At 36.9% G+C, this 25,620-nt stretch overlaps 1 protein-coding gene across 1 annotated transcript in view; it reads left to right on the top strand.

Moving 5' to 3' along the window:
* The first annotated feature begins 8,773 nt into the window (after positions 1-8,773).
* LOC105230331 (uncharacterized) overlaps positions 8,774-25,620 on the top strand; it is a 104,318-nt gene continuing 87,471 nt past the window's right edge. The window contains exon 1 of the mRNA XM_029551969.2: positions 8,774-9,468. The gene's annotated coding sequence lies outside the window, so the exon portion shown is untranslated. The remainder of the gene's footprint in view (positions 9,469-25,620) is intronic.

Here is a 25,620-nt window from a genome sequence, read left to right as displayed (position 1 = left end):
ATGGAGTTCACTAATGCCGAAATTCGCGCTATTTTAAAATGTTCTATCGATAAAGCCAAATCCGCTAGAGAAATGTTCCGTAAGATTAATGTTGTTTTGGGGGATGGTACTCTATCACTTCGAACTGCGGAGGAATGGTTTCGACGATACAGAGCGGGTGAAAACGACACCATGGTTAAGCCGGCCGGCGAAAGACCTGTGACGACGAATACCGATCAAATCATGGAAACATCAAGTTAGATCAGCGTGTGGCATCTCTTGACATCGCCCCGAAGATGGGAGTTAGTCACCAAGCCATTTTAAACCATCTGTAAAACGTTGGATACACAAAAGACCTTAATGTTTAGGTGCCACATGATTTGACGGAAAAAAACCTTCTGGACCGAATCAACGCCTGCGATATGCTGCTGAAACGGAACGAACTTGACCCATTTTTGAAGCGGATGGAAACTGGCGACAAAAAAGGATCACGTACAACAATATCAAGCAAAAACGGTTGTGGTCGAAGGCCGATGAATGGTCCCAAACAGTGGCCAAGCCGGGATTGGCGGCTAGGAAAGTTTTGCTGTGAGTTTGGTGGAATTGAAAGGGAATCATCCACTATGAGCTGCTCCCATATGGCCAGACGCTTAATTCGACTATCTACTGCGTACAACTGGACCGCTTGAAGCAGGCGATCGACCAGAAGCTTCCGGAATTGGCAAACAGAAAGTGTGTTGTGTTACACCAGGACAACGCCAGACCACACAGGACAGACTAAGAAGCTACGGGAGCTCGGATGGGAAGTTTTATAGCCCGGACATAGCGTCAAGTGATTACCACCTGTTCCAGTCCATGGCGAACGCCCTTGTTGGTGTTAAGTTGAAATCAAAAGAGCTTACCAACTTTAGGTTTACAAATTCAAACTAATTTCAATAAAATAGCTTTAGAGCTGAAGAAAATTTAAAATTTACTGGCAATGGTTACAATACGAGTAGACCATATGATTTTAGTTTTTTATGGCTCTCTCTAATAAGCTGGTACTAAACATATTTTTTAATAGAAATGTGATGAATTGACGTCAGACACGTTTACAATACCAATTGTCAACACTCTTTAATTGAGATAACTTTGAAATAATTAACGGAAAACTGTTATTAACGGAAAACTACGCATTTTGCTTTAACTACTGTGTTGTCAAAGATTTAACGAATCGACAGAACGAAGAAAGGTCAAAGGCCAACAAATGTGCGACACAATCTGGTCGATTATTATAAAAACTTTTCCAATTACCAACAATAATTGTTGTGCTCGCATATAAATGCTAAAGAAAAAAGGCAATAGGTGCACGACTCAACGACCATCAATAACAAATCCAAATTAATTAGCAACAACAAACTGTTCTTACACAAATTAGCGAAGTTCATCAATCTGAAAACAACAGCTTTTAGAAAGTTATGTGGCTTGGTTTCTCTAATGTTTTATGAAGATGGCGAGGAGTTGCGGTGAAAAGCAGTAATGAACTAGTTATGTGTTAGGCATTATTTTTCGCATTGAAGATGTAAACTTGAATTTCTGTGGTAAGTTGGATCTTGTACACTTTTGATGTGGGAGTCAATAGGAGAGCTTGTTGAAGACATTGATCTCTACAGATTTTTCTTCTTCTGCTGTTGTAACACCAAGAAGGAAACGTTGGAGATGTTATAATGAATGGTATGGTAATATTTAATTATTCATTTGTTCAATCACCTCACAAAATTTTCTTGGCAATATCCTACAAAATTCTCTGAAAATTTGTGCCCTCAATATTAACATTAAGGACACGACCAAGGCATGTAAAAATTTTCCATCGAAAATACACGAAAATCGTGATATTTTATCTTTAAATTTCTATAGCTGAGAGGCATTTTATGGCATCGCTTTGACTTTAGACATATACAAGTATTCCTCAGAATTGACTACTCTACTCGACAAAGTCGAAACTCACACTGGCGAGGTAGTACAGGGCTCTAAACCTGATTTTTCCACGAAAATGGCATTATATAAATAAATGATCAGTATGTTGAGCTGAGTCTATGTAGTCATGTCCGTCTGTCTGTCAGTCCGTCTGTCTGTATATATACGACCTAGTCCCGCAGTTTTTAAGATATCGTTTTGAAATTTTGCAAACGCCATTTTCTCTTCAAGAAGCTGCTCACTTGTCAGAACTGCCGATATCGGACCACTATAACATATAGCTGCCATACAAACTGAACGATCGGATTCAAGTTTTTCTTGTATGGAAAACTTTCACATTTGACAAGATATATTCACGAAAGACGGCACAGGTCATTTTCTAATAGCATATAGCTGCCATACAAACTGAACGATCAGAATCTAGTGCTGGTTTAAAAAACTTTTGCATTTGACAAGATATATTCACGAAATTTAGTAGATATTATTTTCTAAGGCAACAATGTAATCTCCGAAGAAATTGTTCAAATCGGTTAACTATAGCATATAGCTACCATATAAATTGAACGATCGGAATATACAAGAATAATGTAATACCTTTTTGTTCTTATATGTTCGCTCGTCTTTCTTGTAAAGTTCGTTATGTGGTTACCATTGTCTCCTAACTGGATATTAAGTATAAACTGGACTTAAAACACAAATTACACTTTTATTCAAACATATTCCTGAAAGCTTTCAAAATTCGAAGATATTTTTGAAAATGTTTATTATAGCAAGCACATTTATGCTCGATAGTTGACGGCAGGGTCTTTAATAATGCTTTGTTTAAAATTTTGTTTCATTTTGATAAGGGTCATTTGTCACCTAGAAACCAAAATTTATAATCATTATACTTCATTTTATCAAGGGTCGTAAGGAAGCTTGGATATATAAGTGTCGAATGAGCAATGGCAACCCTTAAAGCGAATATAAAGGTTAGCGATTGTAGGGAGAGTTAACAAAATATGTAGAGGTGAAGCCAGCCGCTATTAATAATGGTATTGTTTTCGGGAAAAATATTCTAAAAGCAAATAACTACCTTTTTTATAAAACAGGTGTACAAAAAACAAATTAAGTCAAATTCAATGCTGCAAAAAATCGACAATAAACAAATTGAAAGCAATTAAAATTAAGCTGCAACACTCTTTAACTCAATGACGTTTTTTACAGGCACAAAGCAAACAAAGGAGCGAAAAGCACATAAAGCGAAAGTTATTTGTGCTATTTCTTTTTGTCTTTTATTTCTTTGGTCTTAACGTAATTTTTGTAAGTACATAAAATATATACAAGCATGCATACACTTCTTTAAGGCCAGTGAATTTTTTCGAACAAATTACGAAAGTAATCAGCCAACAGCAACTAAAAGTGCCCTTACCCATCAGCCGGCAGCTGCGCTTTGAAATTCTCTTCTCCCTTAAAGGCGTGTTTTACCTGAGCCTGTGTGTGGTAGGTGGCAGATAGGCTTCCTTTGTTAAACAATGAGACAATAACAATCGCGCCAACATTACTAACAGCAACCACAGTCAACACTCCGGTTTAACGCCAACACAGCTTTTATTCCTCCTCGTCAACGGCTTGCTATTGTTCGTTGATAATTTCAATATATATATGCGTATGTATGTATATACATGTGTACTTGTTGGTGTTGTCACAGTGACTTGGTTGCCTTTTGTTTAGCGAACAAAATAATCGTGTCTTTTAAGGCTTTCAAGCCACAGCGCTTGCTTTACTGGAGGGCGACGCTTTAGAAACGTGTGAAAGACAGAATTATAGGTTAGCAATTTTTATTAAAATTTTTTCCTCACAACCGCTGAAGTCGAATTTTGCATTTAATGGAATCTACTCCTCGCATTTGCTGGGATGACAACAAGAAAGCTTTTGTAATAAAAATTAGTGTGGCTTACTAATATACATATATGTACATCCATTTAAATTTAAAAAGATAATATAAAATAAAACAAATAAACATTTTTCTTACTCAGTTTTGCTTAATTTGCATTTATATTGTTCATGAAATATAAAGGTTTACGCGTATAAAAATACTTTCACATTTGTGCGTGACTCCGGTACCAGAGTAGTACGAGAATGAAAAACCGAACTTTGTATTAATTTCCACGCACGGTGCTTTGATGGGTTCGAATGCATCAGATCTACCTTTTCAAACAGCGCGAAATGGTTTTATTATTTATTAGAAGGTCAGTTGTAATAAATAGTTCTTTCATACCTGGAATAATATTTATGTGACTAATATATATGCATGGGTTTAACATATGTATATATAAAGTATGTGCACCATGCAATGAGGCGTCGAATTTTGTAAAAAGAAGCAATAAAAATTATAATTTTCTAACTAAAATAAGACTAACACGAAAATAATCATTTCATTTAGATTTCTGATTCCGATTCTGAGCTGATTGCTTTTTAAATTAAAGTCAAATTATATTCCGGTACATGAGTATGTGTTCCATTAGCAATGTAAGGAAATTGCACATGCGAAAAAACTTCGCCAGATGTCCCTTGTGCTCATTGACATAAAAGAAGATAATTTTATCTATTAAAAATTATTTATAAATCCCAAAATTCACTCATTTGTCTTGCAGCACAGCGTTTTAAATAGATAATACACAACTAACTGTATAGTAAAACTATGTACATAAATTGTCGAGTATTAAGCGAATCTTATGAGAAGCTTTCAAATACATATGATGCTAAGAGCTTTTTGCTTTAGAATTGCAAAAGCTTGTAGTTATGAACTGAAAGTTATAATGTGTTTCAAGATAGACTAAGAAAAATCTTAAATGACATCTGCCTGCATAGCTTTAAGCTCTGGTGCTTACATTATTTTAAAAGCTTAGTGAACTTCCATTCGTAACTTTTTAAGTATGGTGAAAAGCCATATTACACAACATTCCATTAATATTGAATTGAAATCATGAATATCAAAATGTACAGGTGAAAACATTTGGCCAACAATATTTTATTATTTTCTTAATGTATTTTTAAGAATTATTATTTAACAGAAAATGCTTCCTTAAAGGAATTTTGACATATGTTTATTTTCAAAAATTTATACTTTTCTGGCTTAATTATGAACTTGAACATCAACTTGTGTTTTGTAAATGGTTGATGTGTGTTCCCTCTTCATATAATCAATGTTACGTATACGCCCAGGTGCCAATGCTATATGCTGGTACGCCGATTATGATAACAGGATCGTATGATTGCTGTTGTTTATAGTGAAAGTAAGCAAAACTCAATAGGTAAGGTTGGTAAGACTGTATAAAATTTGTAAATATATGTATATATAACACAATAATATAATAATTTATATTATGTAATATATGGTAAGCCCTCCATTTGAATAGTATTCCAAAAGGGTGCTTTGAGTATTTTAGCGTGGCATGCAAATCTAAAACAACTATTATAATACTTTACAGTAAAATATTTAAGATCTATGTTGAACAAGGAAAATTACTATAGAATTTTTATTTAAAAAATTTTAAAATTGCGATTTATGCCGAAGATTTCAAAGAATTAGTTAAACAGAACAGAACAAAAAAGTCTTATAATATATTTATGCTTTAATCAGTTAAAATTATAATACTATTTAATTTCAGTTATAAGCAAACATTCGGCTAGAAAAATATACAAATGTGAACTGTTCAGTAAAAGGCTACATGACTGCCGACTTCAGTGCCAGTCGCCAAGAGCGCAATCTGTTAGTTGAGTTAAACTCATGTGCTTAGCTTTACGAACGCAGGATGTGACAATTTAACTATGCGACAACTGAAAATTGGTTTCTAACTGTATTATACGAGAACAGCAATGTGTTAAACTCATTAATACTCATATGTATACTTCTCTAAGTATGCATCTTGGCAATTCCAGCTCGTGTATGTAATAGAGTTAACATGCACACACACAAACAAAGCGTAGTGGATGATAAGAGCCGCCAGCGGTTAAGCTTATTTAATGGGTTTTGAGCGTTCGAGGTGATGACAAACTGTCAATTAGGTAGCTGTCGAGCATTTGTGTATTTGTAGTTAGATGTCAGTTGTAGGAAAGTGCTGTACTAGTGGAAGAATTTTGCAGCCGTTGGGTTAACGAGTGGTTGTTTCACTTTATAAATCCAAAGAGATCTTATTTTGTTTACTAATGTAACGGTAGTAAATCTCTCAAAGCTATGGTATGTACTTAATCGGACCAATATATCACTTTTGGCAAGACAACTTTACTGCAGTTTTTTATTTTAATATAATTTTTATGCTTTTGTAAATACAAAAAACTGACTTTTAATATTAATTTGTTGCCATAATTTTCGAGCATTTCTGAAAATCTTCGGAGTAGATAGAACTATTTTGTCATTTTTAAATTTAAAAGAACTTTAGGCCCGAATAAAAATAGAATAAAGTTGGTGATAATATATATCTATCGAATTTCAATATTATGAGAGGCGGAAATTTATTTTTTTATTTTTTGTTTTGGTATATTTGGTTTGAGTTGAAATACATACTGTATTTGTTGATTAGCTATAATTTTATATAACCTTCATTTCGACATTTACTTTCTACTTTCACACCAATCAGGTAGCAGCTCAAAAATGTGATCATGCTTAAAGCCAAACTTCCCTCTTTCCGCCCATCTTCAATTCCATTTCAAATAAATTCATTTAGTTGTTTCGGTGATATGATATACATATATGTCTACTGATTATAGCTACCCTAGATACCATTTTAGTAGTACGATTTGTCCTGTGCTTCAAAATTGGCCTTAATTTCGTCATCAGTTCTTCAGTCAACATAAATTTCTTCATAGCGAGCACACTTTGAGATATGACAGGAAACCTGATATGGAGAATACAATCAATGTGGCAGAAATTTGAAGTCCAATTCATGAATTTTACCATCGTTTTTACTGACTTTTGGCACGTACATTGTCTTGGTGAAACAGCATTTTAATTTTCTTCAAATGCGGCCATTTTTCGGCGATGTAGTCTTTCTAGAGATGCAATAACGTTATGTAATAGTCCATGTTGATGGTATTTTCCTTTTCAAGGTCGGTAAAAATTATAATAATATAAAATAAAATAAAAAAAAATACAGACGCCATAACCTTGTAAGCCGACTGATGAGTTTTTCCTCTCTTTGGAGCGGCTTCATCATGTGCAGTCTACTCGGATGACTGTCGATTGGTCTTCGGCGAGAAATGATGTAGTCATGTTTCATCCATTGTCACATATCCATGCAAAACTCCAGTTTATTACGCTTCGAATCATTGCCTTGTCGTTGTTTTTGGTCTAAAGTGAACTCTTGCAGACACAGAGTATTCTACATAAATGTTCATTAGTAATATGATGTACACCTTTAGTTGATATTTTCAGAGTGCCTGCTTTCTCAAGCAACTTCCCTTTTAGGTCATCCAAAGTTATTTTGTGAACTTTTTTGATGGTTTTGTCGGTAACCACCTCTTTTAGGCGTCCACTGCGTTCACCGTCTTCATCGTGCTCATTTCACCACGTCTAAACTTAGCATACGAAATCTTGATGTTTAAGTTTCCTGGGGTAGTGTCTGGAAACTGTCATCAAGCCAAGTTTTTGTTCCAACTGTATTTTTTCCTTCAAAAAGCAATATTTTATCATGCGTAATTCCTTTTTGTAAATTTTTTTCACAATCACAAAGGTTGCTTCACTCAAACTAATGACAACATCTTACATCGGTCAAATTCATATTTTTGTGATATTTGTATGGTTTGTTGGTGAGTTCATAAGGAAGGCGACCGCATGTAGGCCGTCTTTAAGTACCTAGTGCTTCCAAGTGGTCACTAAGTTAAGCCATATTCAGCAGCTCAGTAGATTTGGTAAAAAAAGAATTGATTTTTTCCACTCCAGCAGCACACATCAAACCACTTCTTTGGGGATATGCATCTGTACTATACATTGAAATAATGTATTAAAGAGAAATGGACTTTTCATTAACATGCGAACTTCCAACTTTTTGATACCAATTGTCACTTGCTTTAAAATACGTTCCAAACACGGCGATAAATTCAAAAATAATCTCTAATTACACAAAACGGCCTAGTAAATAGGCGACCACTGTTTGCTTGCTCGAAAAAAATGATCAGTAATCAACATTTTCGAAATGACTGCAGTTGATAAGAGACCGCAGTCAGACATGCAGTGAAATAAATATGTATGTAGCATACTGCAGCGGTGTCACAACACCTCCAACTAACTTTGAAACGGTAACTGTGAAGCACAACAATAGCAGCAATAATGCGCGCGAAATCAAAGTTACAAATAGCAACACGCATAAGCGAAAAGCCTAAAGGACAGAGTCAGCAGTTCACACAATCTGCCTCAGCATTGCAATTGTTGTTGCTATGCTTCTTCTCCATTAGCTTGTTTAGTAGTTCTTGCACTTCTACTCTTCTGCTAAGCAAATTGAGGATGAAAACAAAAATCAGCTGATTACAATGGAGCATACCAATGGCCCTCTGTGTATTTATTTGCCAAATAATAACAAAATCACGCTGCTAAACACAACTGCACACAGACACATACACAAATATGTTGTTGGCGAGAGTACTATTCAATAAAAAAAAACAACAACACGATGTTGAACTCTCACTTTTGCGCTGCGCTTCAGTGAAAGTAGTGAAAGCTCTCTGTGTGTGAGCGCAAAAGCACAGGAGGTGTTGCGAAGCTCTACTCCAACATGCTTGTGGAACTTATTTCGGCTCCGCCATATAAATGAAGTGCATAACATTCGTACGTTTTGAATTCAGTTCCCGAGTTAATTTCATAGCGTCCGGTTGCCTACGCGGAGGTGACAACGCGCGCCTAAAGGAATTTTTGCTTTCAGCAGACAAGCAGACAAGCAGACAAGCTGGCAATTTGTGAATTTGTTTTTGCAAAAATTTCTATTATGTTGTTTGTTTGGAAGCACTGTGCGCACCCCTGTGTCCACACGCCCTGTAAGTGGGCTTAACAAAATTTCATAGTGCAAAAGTGCTTACGCGGCGGTTTCATAGTGAATTTGAATTTTGTAGTATTTGAGCAAAACGAAAGGAAAATAAATAAAACGAGCAGATTGTGCGGCGCAGCAACATAGATTGCTTACAAATCACTATTGTTCCCCTTTTGTGTGTGTATGTGTGTATGTGTTTTTAAGGCGCTAATCGGCGTAGGAACGCCGCAAAACCTGCTGGCGGTGTGTTTGTGCCAGTGCGCTGTGTGTATTGCGGGGCGTATACGCAACATTGCGTGCTATATAAGCGCAACTACAATCAGAGTAGCGTGTGAATTTGCTGACTGATGCGTGCTAACTGCGTCCAAATTTAAATAGTATACTTCACATTTGACGTAAGAGATGAGCGCTGATTTCAATTGGCTGTTTATATTCTTATTACCGAGGAATTTGTGGATTATAAAGTAGTTTAAAAGGAATGCTATCGCACTAAAATATTGCTGTGCTTCGCTGAGGAGCAGAAAAACAGGTAATTCGCTAAACATTATAAAAAAAATTAGATGGCAAATAAGGCTTTGTATACATTCCAAACTAACCTTTAGTTTGCTTTGTTATAGTTGAATAATCACAATTTTGGAATAATATTTCTCTTAAGCTATGACTTCGGTTACGTTTCGTCCTTTATTTAAAGGAAGTCTTTAATTTTTTACAGGCTATTGGGTCTTTAATATTGTTGCTTTAATAATGGCTCAGTAAGTCTCAATTGGCCTGAGTTTTGAGCAAGTCGGATATTCATCGACATCTCTCGCCTATAGTCGAGAATGTCGTTCCACATATTTAGCTCAATACTTTTCTAGCTATAATAGGATATTCAAATCTCTGTTTTCTACCCTTTCTGTTTTTTTTTTGTGAATACAAAGTGTGACGATTTTGCCAATTTTAGTTTTTCAGCGTTGTCGTTATGAGACTTGTCTAGACTTTCAAGTGTTTTGCACAAAACCAATTCGGGAATGTAGGATTTCGTTGCTGACAAATCTTACGCTAACAATATTTCTGTAAAAATGATGTGATGATGCAGTAATATGAAAAATATATGAATATCGAGTTTACATTTATAAATGTTCAAACTACGTGTATTTCCATGTGAACATTTTTTTTTGTGCGCATTCCTTTGAAGAGTCATTGCTTATGTCTCATTGTCTGATTAGTAGCCATCTGTCTGTTAAGTTCTTGTTAACTTAACCAAAACTCCTTCTTTCGCAGAGCTTAACTGACAGATTGCTGCTAACCAGACATTTAGAAAACGGTCCTCATAGTGTTATTCTTCCAAAGCCTCAGAAAACTTTTATATTTTACTTAATCTTCCATGGCGACCAATTTATATTTTGGTACACAAAAAGTATATTGACGATATTTGTTCAAATGACCTGGAACTACAACGTCGAACCTTACAAGTATCGTACGTATATTTGATAAGGCTGTAGGAATGATAGTCCTTGCTATCAAATTAACATTTTCAGAAAGGATTGCTTGAGTTTACTGTCGAATCTGATTTTTTTTGCATGTAAGAGGCATGGTTATGTTATACCGAACCTCGGATGTAACTGATAAACCTTTGATGCTTTTAAGGGATATGTAAGACAGCCCAGCTATAGTGATTAGATACGTTGAAGGAGTTCAAACTTATCAGCGTTGACGGTCCAAATTGAGCTAAGTAAAACAAAATACACTTAACGCGGAGCTTAGGCTTTCCTTTAATACAAAGCTGTATGAAAATTATTTTTTTTTTTTAAATTCTTTGAAGTTTGTTGTCAAAAACACTTTGAGCAAGTCAGATATAAAGCCATGAATTTCTATAGTTTCTTGAAAAAAAAAATTCTGAAAATCTTAGAAACCATGAAATTCATATAACAAGAAGACATGTCGTTTTCAGCATCTGTTGCCCATTGAAAGTAAAGAAAAAAGTTATAATTGTGTATGACTACCAGTCGGTTGTTATAGTGAAGAAATCTCGGGCAAAGTAGGCATACGAGTATATATCAGAATCCAACAGTAATTCGGAAGCAGCTTAAATTCAATATCTATAGATAGTATATAGGAAACAGAGAAAATATAAAAGCTACAAAAAATCTCAAACAAAAATTTGGTTTTAATTCGGCTTGTAAATAAAAATTTTAGTATTTTTAATTCAATACTTTTATCCGCTGGAATGAGTTTTCAAGCATCTACCAAAATTTTTATATCCACAAAAAACAAAAAATGATTGAAAAACTTACAATGAATTAAACTAATGCTGACTGTACGCTAAATTTGTTTGGTATAAGAGCAAAATCAAAAAACACACATTAAAATTAAACGCAAGGTTACAAAAACTAAAATCTAACGGTATGCAACTGCGTTCTTTGGCCTTTCAATACAGATATACATAGTTTACATGCATACAGATGTATATGTGTTTGTCTGAATGAGTTTGTGTGCATAAACTAAATAGCTTTCATGCCACCAATGTCAATGCAAATATTGTAGTGGCGCTCTTGCGGTTGCTCAACTCGGTTACTTAAGTAATTCAATTACCAAAGCTAAGTATACGTTGGTGTCGCTGTGCAAAAACAGCGGGCAGTCGAGCAGTCAACCGAACAGACACTCTGACAGGCGGTAGCGGCGCACCGCACAGGAGCATGGTGACGGTATGACAATCTTGTACAAAGTGGATGTGTTGGCGGACTGACCAAAATGGGAAATTCATGCAAATGCCAAATATCATAGCAATATTGGAATTAATAAAGCATACACTAAGGCGTATAGACTAAAAGGCAGCTAATTATGATGACACGAGTTGGCTGCGTGTGTGTGTGTGCGGTAAGATAAAATGGATGGACAAAAATTTAAGCATGGGTTCGCAGTAAATCGTGTTATGCGTGCCAGCATTTAGGTAAAATATTGCGACGAAAAATTTTTTCGTATTTCTAATCAAACGTCAACATATTTTTATTTCAATTTATAATAAACTTTAATTAACCAAGTATGAACCTTTTTGGTCACCACTTTTTGTCAAAGACATTATTCCATCAGTGTAAAACTTTTCTGGTTTCTTGGCGAAAACTGTGACAAGTAATTTTCACAGGTATTTCTTGAAGACAACTTTACTTCATTAAGGAAGTTCTGTATTAACCGAAACAAATGGTAGTCCGATGGTAAAAGGTCAGGGATATATGGTGGATGCATCAAAACTTCCCAGCCGAGCTCTCCCTGCTTTTGCCGAATCATCAAAGATGTGTGTGGTCTAGCGTTGTCCTGATGGATGACGAAACCCTTTCTCTTGATCAGTTCTGGTCGTTTTTTCGATTTCTTACTTCAATTTCATCAGTTGTTGACAGTAAAATGTAGAATCAATCGTTCGACTAGGCTGGAACGGCTCATAGTGGATGATTTCTTTTAAATCCCACCAAACACTCAGCATAACCTTTCGAGGCGTCATCCTGGCTTCGCGACCTTTTGCTGAGCTTCACCACTATTAGATCATGTTCTTTTTCGCACAATATTTTCGTATTTAATCCACCACCGTTACCATTCGCTTCAAAAATGGTTCGATTTCATTTCGTTTCACCGAAGAATCTCGGAGGTTAATTTGGTCCATTAAATTTTTCGCAGATAATTCATGTGATACGCAAATATCGAGCTTCGTTTTGTAGCCAGCCTTTTTTTAAATGTTTCAAACCTGTTTGATGATGAATTTTAAGTTCCTTAGCGATGTCGTGGCTGCTTATGTGACAGTCCTGGTTAATATTTTCATTAATTTCATCGCCTTTTCCAACAATAGGTCGACCAAAACGAGGTGCATCTTTCACATTGAAATTTCCAGAACAGAAGTAAGCGAACCATTGTTGTGCTACACAAATTGATACAGCATCGTCTCTGTAAAACACTTGTAAATCAAGATTTCACACTTCAATGGCAGTTCAACTGACTGTAAAAACCTTAATTTTCGAGCGAATGTTCTTTTTTTAATCCAGCTTGACGAACACCTTGACAAAGTGAAACAACGAAATGCTGCTAAACATTGCAAAAGGAGACATTTCAATGGAGGTGCGTGAGAGAAAGGTGTAATTCTTACAAAAGCAAAAACAAAAAACAAAGTGCTGATGTTCGAAAATAACTACAATGAAATCAAATAATATAAAGGAGAATTAGAGTAGAAAAATGCTGAGCGACATTCAAAGGAAATAACTGTTTACTTATACAAAATAACAATAAAATCAAATAAATTCCTTTCATTCGCTGAAGAGCAGTCTGACATGACAAGCTTGGCGACAGCGACACACACATACAGTAACAACGAAGAACGGAATAAAGCGAATCGCTAGAGGCAGCTTGCCTGGAAGCAGCGGGTCTGTTGCTCGGGAATGAACACGCAGCTCGCTGAAATTACTTAAATAAGTTGCATATTAAGTTAGTTATTGTTTGCTGGCAAGTGTTAGCTTCTACACTGGCCGACAACGAATGGCTTGTTGGCTGTCTGCAGGCGCAGCTGGCGAGTGGCGAGTGGTGAACGGTGATTTGTGCCACTTTGCTCTTGCAGCCCTTCATTTGATTTGTCAGCTGTCAAACTAAGCTAACGGAAACGTTTGCTATTTTCCATTATTTGCTCAAGGATTATGTGAATGAGTTTCACGGGTGGCTTTACGTATATTTGTAAAAAACCAAAGAATTGTTGCGGAATGTTTTTTTTTTTTGTACAAATTTAAATTTTTATTTGCAGGGATTTCACTAAGGGAATATAAGCTAAGAATGCAAAGGCATGAACAGTCTTGTTTAGAGATCTGGGTTCCGGTCTAAGATAGTTTCGCATTTAAAAACGTTTTCACTCTGTAACCTTTATTTACATAAGGGTTAGTCATCTTCTTGCGTACAGTTTCTGCAGATGACGTTCGGTAAGTTTCTTCATCATCTATGGTCTATTAGAACCCCAATCACTTGGAAGGTACTAGCCTTAATGTGAGAAAAGAGCACATTTGATCTTTTGCGCTGGTCAAATACCCGCCAAGCTGAACTAGTGTACCCTTTTTTGCAAATTCATAGATGAACGATTAAACGTATACAACAATTTCGGTTAGAATAGTCAATAGAGCCTTAAGAAACTCTTGAAAACTTGAACAGAAATTTCTGGTAGCGCTGTTGGGTAATAAACGGGGGACTTAACAATATGTGACCACGCAATATTTTTATTATCACATATTTCAATTAAAAACAGAGGGAACTGCATGTCGGTACACTAAGTAGAAACAAAGGCTTCTTATACATAAATGGGTATACATATAGTATAACCCCAGTTCACAATATCAAATACGCATATTTTTGTACGTATATTAAAAGTATGTGGTAGAACGAAAACATATTTATGATTTTTCACCAAAAAATAATAAAGAATACCTACACATACATATGTTTTTTGAGTTACACATACACTTACATATATATACGCAAACCATAGATTCACACACTCTCGCAGCGTTTGGTATTCCTTCTTGACTGTTCTTCACTTCACCGAAGTCATTTAATTTAATTGCAGCTACGAGATGCCCAGCGGCAAGAATGAGCGAGTAGGAAAGTTAACGGAGCAGAAAAAGTAAACAAAAAATTAAACAAAAACTCCAGTAAAAATCCCATATAAAACAGCTTTACTCTTTGTCAAATTTTTCTTCTGCATATATGTATGTATGTATGTATTCATGTGTGCTTGACTGGGTATGTGGCATGTTTGTGAGCTGTGCTTGCAAACTTCATACTCTGCAGTTTTTTTGAAACGTTAATTTAATTTTATATTTGAGAAAGCAAAGTCTTCTGCGTTTAACTTTGTGCTAGATAGTACCCAGAAGAAATTGTTTGAATATTTATAAACTTAACAGATCAATTGAAAAGTCCCCGGCTCGATGCATAAATGGCGCTACTAGAATTAAATCTGTAAAAAATTTTGGTTAGCATTAGCCTTCGAATGGCGCGTTTATAAATCGGATCATTAGTTCATGAATTGCAGTATATCATTATGAGTAAAGCAGCTTTTGTTATTGTGAAAACAATGGATAAAAAGAAATTTCGCATGTTCGAGATGTTCATAAAATTCGAATTTTTCGTAATTAATACGCTAATTGCACTGTGATAAATACATATATGGTATATACATACCTAAAATTTACCTCTGAAACAACGGCAGCAGCGAATGAAGGAGTTATAGTGACAAAATTATTTAAAACATATTTTTAGTTCGCGCTTTCCTAATTTCTTTGTCAAATAAACATTGTGCTGCATCATGTATCGGAAAAGCATAGGAAAACACGAGATATAAACTTAAAACAATTTCATTTCTTATTCTTTTTCTTCTACTTCAACTGGTGCACACCTCTAAACCCACACTAAAGTAACACACTTTTTAACTGGATCTTACCGCCCGGGCAGTGAAGATATTAGAAGCAATTAAAGAAACGAAAAAAACTGGCAGAAAATCGTCGCCAATTCATTGCCAACATTCTCTCGAGACAGCAACTGTTTAGCCCACACACAACCGCTTTTCCTTCGTCTTTTCTATGTGTTTCTCCGCGACATTTATCACCGTGGCAATCTGTGTGTGAGCTGCTTGGCGGAGGTGTTTATCTGGAAGTATCAAGATGACGGCACAAGAGAAAAGTTTCGTATTTTCTACACCTAAATATTCACCGGCTTATTTGCTGAATTTATCTGTGATCACATATATGTACCTAAGCCGCGATGAGTGCTGTGGCGGTCTTCTGTCTGTACACGTATCTGTGGCAATAGCTAAGAAAGTTTTTCATATGTGTAAGTGGGTGCTTCTGTTGCTGGCAGCTAAAGATTAAGAAATAAATGCTCACATTGTTTACCTTGCACATATGTATGGAGTTATGTGTATATTTGTATATTTTATGCAAGTCTTTATTACATATTTGCTTATTCAAATTGATTGCGTCTTTCTTTGTAAGTTTTTGTGTATTTAATACTTTAGAGACTCTTTTGGAGGATGGATAAAAAACATTTAACATACAGTATTTTTCAAGGGTTATATTTAATAATCAAGAACCTCAAGTGTGCAACGAAGTAGAAAGTATAAATTATGACCGTGATGAACTGTCCATTTATCTGTCTGTATACTACAGGGTTTGTCCGGAAAGTAATAGGATTGAGTCGATTTAAAAATTTTATTGAACCAGTTCCCTAAAAATTAAAAAAATAGGCTCTTTCTGCGTCGTTGCAGCGCTGCCAGCGCGATTTTCAAGCATAAAAGGCGTCACGGAAGGCATTCTCCGGAATAGCCTTGAGAGGCGAGGTGCATGCTGCTTAGCTCTTTTCAGGCAAGGTAACAAAACAAAGTCCGAGGGCCACATCTGCGTGGTAGCTGTTCACAAGAAAGGCGGTGTGAGCCGGGGCGTTGTCGTGGTGCAACTTCCAATCGGCTGCGATGTCTTGTCGGATCCGATTGACCCTTCGTTTGAGTCTATTGAGGACTTCCACGCAAAACGACCTCTTCTTGGCCCTGCAAAAAAGCCTGGCGATACCGAAACACACCACTTTTTGAAAAAGCAACATCTGGGTAAGCCTGCTTTTTCATATCTAACGTCTCTGTCACAGATTTACCGATTTTCACATAGAATTTAATCGTGTACCTCTGCTCTAACGAACGCTGCATTGCACCATACTGGGAGACAACTGATCAGCCGCTCGTTCGTTAGCTAGAAATGCCCTCTACCGAATCCAGACGGTGCACGCACGCTCCGAAGTACAGTCGTGGCGGAAGAAAATCAATCCTATTACTTTCCGGACAAACCCTGTATGTACGCAAACTAGTTTCTCTATTTTAAGGCATCATTCTGAAAATTTTTTATACTCTCGCAACAAAGTTGCTAAAGAGAGTATTATAGTTTTGTTCACATAACGGTTGTTTGTAAGTCCTAAAACTAAAAGAGTCAGATATAGGGTTATAAATACCAAAGTGATCAGGGTGACGAGTAGAGTTGAAATCCGGATGTCTGTCTGTCCGTGCAAGCTGTAACTTGAGTAAAAATTGAGATATCATGATGAAACTTGGTACACGTATTTCTTGGCTCCATAAGAAGGTTAAGTTCGAAGATGGGCAAAATCGGCCCACTGCCACGCCCACAAAATGGCGGAAACCGAAAACCTATAAAGTGTCATAACTAAGCCATAAATAAAGATATTAAAGTGAAATTTGACACAAAGGATCGCATTAGGGAGGGGCATATTTGCACGTAATTTTTTTGGAAAAGTGGGCGTGGCCCCGCCCCCTAAAAAGTTTTTTGTACATATCTCGGAAACTACTATAGCTATGTCAATCAAACTCTACAGAATCGTTTCCTGCAAGCATCTCCATATACAGTTCAAAAATGGAAGAAATCGGATAATAACCACGCCCACTTCCCATACAAAGGTTATGTTGAAAATCACTAAAAGTGCGTTAACCGACTAACAAAAAACGTCAGAAACACAAAATTTTACGGAAGAAATGGCAGAAGGAAGCTGCACCCAGGCTTTTTTTTAGAAATTGAAAATGGGCGTGGCGTCGCCCACTTATGGACCAAAAACCATATCTCAGGAACTACTCTACCGATTTCAATGAAATTCGGTATATAATATTTCCTTAACACCCTGATGACATGTACGAAATATGGGTGAAATCGGTTCACAACCACGCCTTCTTCCAATATAACGCTATTTTGAATTCTATCTGATGCCTTCTCTGTATAATATATACATTAGAAACCAATGATCATAGCGGAATAAAACTTTACACAAACACGGTATTTGAGCTGAGGTATCCCTTGTGGAAAAATTGTCGTGATCGGACTATAACTTTTCAAGGTCCCTGATATCGAACACGAAGAACCCAGTGCCCAACCTAACTTAACCTAATTTTTCACCGAAAATATCGGTAAATCTCTCGGAATTTAATTCTAATTAATTTTACAGCAAAATAAAAAATTATGTAAATGACGGATAATGAAATCTCGATTATCACTTTATCATGCGAGAGTATAAAATGTTCGGTGACACCCGAACTTAGCCCTTCCTTACTTGTTACTATTCTTTCCTCCCCAACAGCTAGTCAGTTGCCGGAAATACTGATGTCTGCTCACTATAGCATAAGCTGGCATACAAATTGAAATCAAATTTTTGTACGGAAAGCCGAAGTTTCTTATTAGTTTTCCTCTGTCATTCTCGTTCTTCGATTCAATGCGTAAAATGAACTATTTTTAAGCCCATCATGGGGGAGTTTGATATGAAGATTGATAAAAACTTTAATCTCTATCTTCTGTTTTAAGGAAGTCTTGAGCAATGACAGGAACCTTGATCTCTTCAAAATTATGGCAAATTCACCTATTTTCATTGTTGATCGCTGAACATGATTTGACGGTAAAAATATGGTTCAACAACCAACTACATTAGAATTTCAGCAACAGTTGAGTTTTATTTGGATGGAGGTCAAGGAGAAGTCTTCCGTTCGCCTGTTCTAGTATATAAGTACTCAATTATATATGTAAGTACTGAAATCAAGCATGTTTTTTACTTTGACAGTTGATTTGACAGCTATGTCTTTAGCAAATACCATATGTCCAATAAAAACACCCTTTATTTATATATATTATATATTATAAAAGTTAACACAATATTCCATTTCTCTCCGCAATTAACCAATTCTCAGCTGTTTATCATACAATAAAATTTAACTTTATAATGAACTGTAAAAAAATGCCATACTCTATAATTGTAAAAAAAAGTGTTTTTGCAAGCCTAAAATTGTTCAACAGAGAGACATTGTTCGACACATTCTCTTTGCAAAGCCGTTAACTGCCTAAACGCGTTCGGGCAGCGTGTCGGTAGTTCGTGAAACCTCATTAAAATGCATTAGGCATCTTCAATTATGAATGAAATGCGCAAGAACGCGCACATTACGGTACATACGAGCATATGTGTGTTAGTATGCTCGTTCTATACATTGATCTACCACACATGTACATATACTTATGTATATTTATTTGCGAACAATACTTCATTTTTCCGAAGCGGTCAAGCGCCAAGAATACAAAAAGCAACAAACGAAAGGTGACCAACAAGCATAACAAATAAACTATAGAATAAAGAATCTTCAACAGTGGCGTTGAAGATGTTTTCGCAGCTGCCTTATATTCGAAATCGGCTTTTTGGTTCCCATAGAGGGGTGTGGACCATTGTGGCTGTGAGTGCGCCTGTGATCCGACAGTATTTAGTGTCAAAGCAGCAGGCAGTAATGCTGTCAAGTGGAATATTTATACACGCCTCTTATCTCACCAACACACATGAATACAGGCATACATGTGTGTGTCAGCTTATATTGTAGTTCTTAGTCGCCTTAAGAGAAAAAACTTTCATACATGACTAGGCGAGTGTTTATATATTTTTCATGCATAAGTCCACACACACATATGTATATTTCTATAAACTTATTTGGGTGTGTCTGCTGGGCATAGCCTTCGCTTTTCGTAATTGAGGCAAATTTGAGGTTGTCAGCAGGCAACCGCAGTTTTCGCACACCCCCAGCTGGTTCCATATAATACATAGTATACTTGTATGTATTTATGTACATGTGTTGGTGCCCACGCTGAGCTCGCCTTTGTTGGGCTTAGCCAAAATATGTCTTGTTAAGTTTAACAATGTTTCTAGTTTTCGGCCGACTGCTGTGTGTTGGCTTGAAAGTTAGTGAACAGCAGGAGTGTTGCTAGCAACAACATTATTGGCAATGCCACGGTTGCAGGAAAAAAAAGGATAATCACAGGGATCAACAAATGAAAATGAGTACCACTTAGGTGCGTTGGCAACATTTAAGCGTGTCGTTGATTATATGAATGCAAATAAAATATGGGAATTATATGCGAGAGCGCCTGTAAAGTGGCGATGTCGCCCAGAAAGGGCAAACTGCTCACTTTTGTTCAATTTGATATGCCAGCAAAAGGCTTTATTTATTTATTCATTTTGTAAATTATTGGCAATAACTGTTTTCAACGGCCTAAAATTAATTCAAGCAATTGTCTGGTGTGTCAGACACACATAGGCTAATGTTAAGTAAGGCTGGAGTGCATTCGCTAGTAACGTAGCTAACATAGAGTATCTCCGGCACCAACGCTCTTCTATTCTCAAGACTGGGTCGAAGAATTTCAAAACCAACATTAATCGCCTGTTGGAAAACTTCTGAGAAAAGAACAGGTGAAAATTTTCAGATGAATATCTTGATTCGGTTTATGTGTGAGAGCTCGCATTGTTGTGGTGAAGAGGAATCCGTCTTTGACTGTTGTTTTTTCTGATTTTTTGAAGGACAACTGGTAAACAAATGGTTGTGTTCCACTAAGAATTTGCTGCTCCGCGTTGTTCCAGTAGCATGGTTGTGAAATATCTAGTTTTCGAATGTTCATACAATATTAAATGTGTGCTGGCCCCACTAATGCCTATAGTTGCCTCAATCTTACGATATGTCAAGTTATGTTCTTGCGATATCAGTTTATGCACAGCATCAACAGTTTCCGGAACAAGTACTAATTTTTGACGGCCTTCAAGAAATTCATCTTGGAGTGATCTACAATATTGATTGCATTCACCATACCATCTAGAAACATTGGTCCTTGACGAAGCTTCATCGCCAAAAATTAACTAAGTTCATCAGTGGACTGTGGCTGAGTTAATCCACTTTGAAATTTGTAAAAAAATAATCGTGCGAAAATCTTCGTGATTGTGTTTAAGTTTTTTGGCCGTGTTGAATATTTTAAGTTACTGTAAACCGCACAAATTGAGTTCGTATATCAAAACGTCAAATTGTACGATAAAGTTGTGAGTTGCCAGATTGCACCACTAAGGTTGCCAAGCCTTGAATACAAAACATAATGTATATGTATATATTTTTTGGGGTCTTCAACGTTTTCTTCTGCGTGTTACAAGCTTCTTGACAAACTTAATATACCTTGTTCAGGGTATAAAAACACTCAGAATATAAAAAGTGAAATTACATTCAAGCTTCATATGCTCCATGCGTAAGCTTTCGTAGTGGCATTAATATTTAGCGAAATCCGCAAATTTGTTGGGTGGGAAAATATCCAAGCAAATATCTCAATTGTCTGCCATCAACTGCGGCTTTTTGAATCTTCAGAGATGGTTGTTTGGCGCTGTAGCCCGTCGCCTGAGTGGATATCACGCATTATTTACGAGCGAAATATATGACAACCATCTCAAAGACAATAACACGACAACACACGAGGGTACACACATACTCACTTATAGCAATTTGTAGCGGAATGGCTAAGCTATAGATACAAATTTCATAATAACAGCGGCTATGTATTAGTAAAACAATAACAATAACATTGGCCGGGCTAAATAATGAAGACACTCTGTATAAGCAAAGATAAATTCATAAATGTGTGTGCATGTATGTGTAAATACAATCGCACTAAGAAACACATGTGTGTATACAAGATGACGGAATAGAAAAAATGTCAACAAACAAGTTGTTGTAGACTTAAGGACCGAGCTGTTTACGTGGTTATAAGTATACAAAGCAATGCCGAGCGACAAAAAAAAACAACAACAGTGCGCAAATATTTGTGTTTGTTTACAACAATAAAAAACATGCGTGTACATGTTTGCATATATGTACATATATATATACATATAAATAAATCTAATCATGGAAAAATACCTATGGACCTATAGAACTAACCATAAAATTCATCATCCCCCACGCAGTGTATCGGGTAGTCAGAAACAAGCACAACTTTTTTAAATAAATTAGTCTTTTAGATATTTTTTTTTTTTTTTTTTTTTTTTTTTTTTTTTTTTTTTTTTTAAAGTAGAGGAAGCATAAAAAGCTGAAGTACAGAACTTTAATCCGCTAAATCTAACCAACTCCAAATTCCAGACACTCCGAAGGAACCACCTGATTAGGTTATTACTTCGTGGGAGTGATAAGACAATTAAGTCTCCTCTATAGCACAGACTGACGGACGCCTATTATGCTCTATATGTCTAAGTTTTGTCATGATTGACGCTGCCGCTTCGCTGACAGCATTCCAGTTCTCAGTGGACTGGCACATAAGTGTCGTCAAATTTTTCCACCGTAAAACTACCCCCCAGTGTAGTTTTTTAAGTTTCTCCCTTGTACTTAAAAAGCGAGGGCATTAAAAAATACATACTCAGAGTCTTCTAAACACTCTGAACACGTCGGACAACTTGGACTAATGTCGTGATGAAATCTGTACAGGTAGGTTCTAAAGAAACCATTCCCACTTAGTATTTGGGTTAGGTGGAAATCCAGAAGCCCATGTCGTCTGTTGATCCAGGAATGGATGTCCGATATCAGTATGTGGGTCCACCGTTCTTTGAGTGAGGTTTGTCACCGCTGCTCTGCCATATCGTTAAGCTTTTCAACCTCTCTTCTCTTTTGGCTCCTATAGATGGCTCTGGTAATTTGTAAACTCGTTCGTATTCCGTCACCCTGGATGTCAATGGGCATCTTACTGGCTATTGCTTCAGCCGCTTCCTTTGATACTTGTATTATTCGGAAAACACAGACTTAGTGTCGACAACCTGTGCTCTGTGCTTATTTGTCTGGCACATACTTAAATGGCTTGCGCCTGGATCCAAATTGGAAGCGCATATAACTCAACCGATTTCATTACTTTTGCGAGTACAAAACGTCGGCTGGAACGATGCAGTCTTTATTTGCCATCATTCTTGATTTCTATTCAGAATTTTATTCGCTTTACCCGCAGTGTATTCTAGGTGATCCTTAAGTTCTAACCTTGAGTCTATATTACTCCTAAATACGAAAGTTGTGGTTGTGAATGAATCTCACACTCCCATATGGTGAGAGATATACTTTTCCTCACTTTTCTAGTACTTATGAGTAAGACTTCTATCTTTTGCTCAGCCAGTTCTAAAATCATTGATGAGAACTATTGGCGTAGACCGTTTATGCACTCATTGCATTTGCTCCGAAGGTCATCGAGGTGTTTAGCCACTGCTACCACAATAAGGTCGTCTGCGTAAGCCACCAATTTAATAGCTTTTGGTTGGTGTCTACTTGGTACCCCATCATACATTAGGTTTCATAGAAGGGGGCCTAGTACCGAGCCCTGCGGTACTCCACTCGAAATTGAGTAGCTCTTTGTGCCTTCATCTGTATCGTTAAAAAAGTTGCCTGTTTTCAAAATAACTTATAACAATTTCCATAAGATATTGAGGAGCACGTATTTCATAGAGAGCTTTAATTATGTTTGCCCACTTTGCTGAGTTGAAGACATTCTTCACATCCAGGGTGACCAGCGCACAATATTTTTTTTGTTCCGCCTTTCCATCGCTTGCCACTTACTGCGCATTTTGCAGTGTCAACGACATCGTATAGTGCGTCTATGGTGGACCTCTTTTTTCATAAAGCCGTATTGTCTTCCTGATAATCCGCCGGCTTTCTGGATTGCTATCTCCAAGCGGTTTCTAACTATACTTTCATATACTTTGCTAATAGTATCAAGCATGCACAGAGGTCGATATGAAGATGGTTCCTCCGGAGGCTTTTTTAGTTTAAGAAGTAGAACCAATCGTTGAACTTTCCATGGGTCGGGAAATATTCCTTCTTTTAAGCACGCATTGTACATTTTCACGAATAATTTAGGGTTCAGAGTCATGGCTTCTTTTAGGGCTCTGTTTGGAATGCCATCTAATCCAGGCGCTTTGCTGCTTTTAATTTTTCCGGCTATGGCCAATATTTCTTCTTCACTAACTAGCAGTGGTGGCTCTTCGGCTTCGGTTAGAGGCTTAGCATAAGAAATATTGCCGTGTTTTGGAAACAAAGTTTCGACGACATTTCTCATAAAGGATGCGCTTTTGGATTGTTGGGCCTTATTTTTGACTTTTGACATACAGATTTTGTATGCTGTTCCCCAGGGGTCTTCGTTTGCTTCCTCACAGAGTTTTTCAAAACATTTCTTTTTTACTGCGACCAATGGCTTTCTTAGAAGCTTCTTTTGGCTTTTAAATATATTCCTAAGACTGCTTTCATTTTCTTCACCCTGATTCCGTTGTAGGCGGCGTCTAGCTGAGTTTGCAGAGTTTTTCTGAGCCCAGCTATTTCTTCATTCCACCAATACACTGGTCTTCGGTTGTTGTGGTGTGCTGTCCTACGAATGGTTGCATCGCAAGCTGTGGACAATTTTTTTCGCACTGCGGATACCAAATGCATGGCGTCTTCGCCTTGTATATTTTCTGAACTCCAGGCCATCTCAAAAAAGTTCGGCATCAAAGTCTTTTTGTTTCCAAGTTCGTTTTTGGCATGTGCTCCGGGTGCGGCGTTCCGTCCCTCCGGCATATGAGATTTCGGCAATAATAGCCATGTGGTCACTATATGTAAATATGTCCCGACACCGCCCACTTAATGTGCCTACTAAGGGCGTCATTGGCGAACATGAGATCGATTATGGAGCCTTTGTTTCCTTTTTGAAATGTTTTTTTGCGTTCCGCTATTCATGATCGTAAGATTCGTTTGGCCGAGGAATTCAAGTAGTAGACGCCCCCGGTGGTTTGTGCGCCTACTACCCCATGCGGTCGAGCACGCATTGAAGTCGCCTGCGATTATAATTGGGGATTTTCCTCTGGTTTTCTAGAGCGGTTCCAGGAGGAAGTCTTCAAAATCCTTAATTGAGGCACTGGGCGGAGCATAGCAGCTAACAAAGTATATGCCTCGTATATTTGCCCATGTGAAAAAGTTTATGCCCTCCGGAACGAGACATAAATGGCTGTCCTTTACATGCCCATATTGCAGCCTTTCCAGATATGTCTGTAGTCCAGGTGCTTTCCGAACGCTGGGAGTATTGCTCGCTTAGTAAGGCGACATCAATGTTTTTTTCAACTATTGTCTGTTTTAGTAGCTCTTGTGCTGCTGCGCAATGGTTCAAATTTAATTGCAATATCTTCATTTTCCTAAAGATTTCGCCATCTCCAAATACTTGGGCAAGTAGTACTCAAGGCTGAGTGTCTTTTAGATATGACAGAAAAAGCTTCTGTATTGATTCACCTTTAATTTGTGTTTATTAGTTCAAGGGAGAGGCTGATAAGATACTAAATCGAAATGCTGGATTGATTGTGGTATTCCAAAGACCCCTAACCAATAAATAAATCGTTTTTCTTTTTCCCAACAATATAATATGGTATATAGTATATTTGTATAGTCGATTTCTTTTCGTATTTCTAATCAAACTTCAATTTTTTATATTTATAATGAATCAAATATGTACCATTTTGGCTGACCACTTTTTGCTATTTTTCCCCTAGAGACATCCACCAGTGTACAACTTTTGTAGTTTCTCGGTGAAAAACCGCGACAAGTAATTTTTACAGGCTTCTCTTGAAGCCAGCCATACTCTATTAAGGGAGTTTTGCATTGACTGAAATAAATGGTAGTCCGATGGTGCAAGGTCAGGGCTATATGGTGGATGCATCAAAACTTCCCAGCCAAGCTCTCCCTGTTTTTGCCGAATCATCAAAAATGTGTGTGGTCTAGCGTTGTCCTGATGGATGACGAAACCCTCTCTCTTGATCAGTTCTGGTCGTTTTTTCGATTTCTTGCTTCAATTTCATC

Source organism: Bactrocera dorsalis, chromosome 2, assembly GCF_023373825.1.
Source record: "Bactrocera dorsalis isolate Fly_Bdor chromosome 2, ASM2337382v1, whole genome shotgun sequence".
Taxonomy (NCBI): Eukaryota; Metazoa; Arthropoda; class Insecta; order Diptera; family Tephritidae; genus Bactrocera; species Bactrocera dorsalis.
Note: the sequence above shows the minus strand (reverse complement) of the source record. Positions and strands in the feature narration are given on the sequence as shown.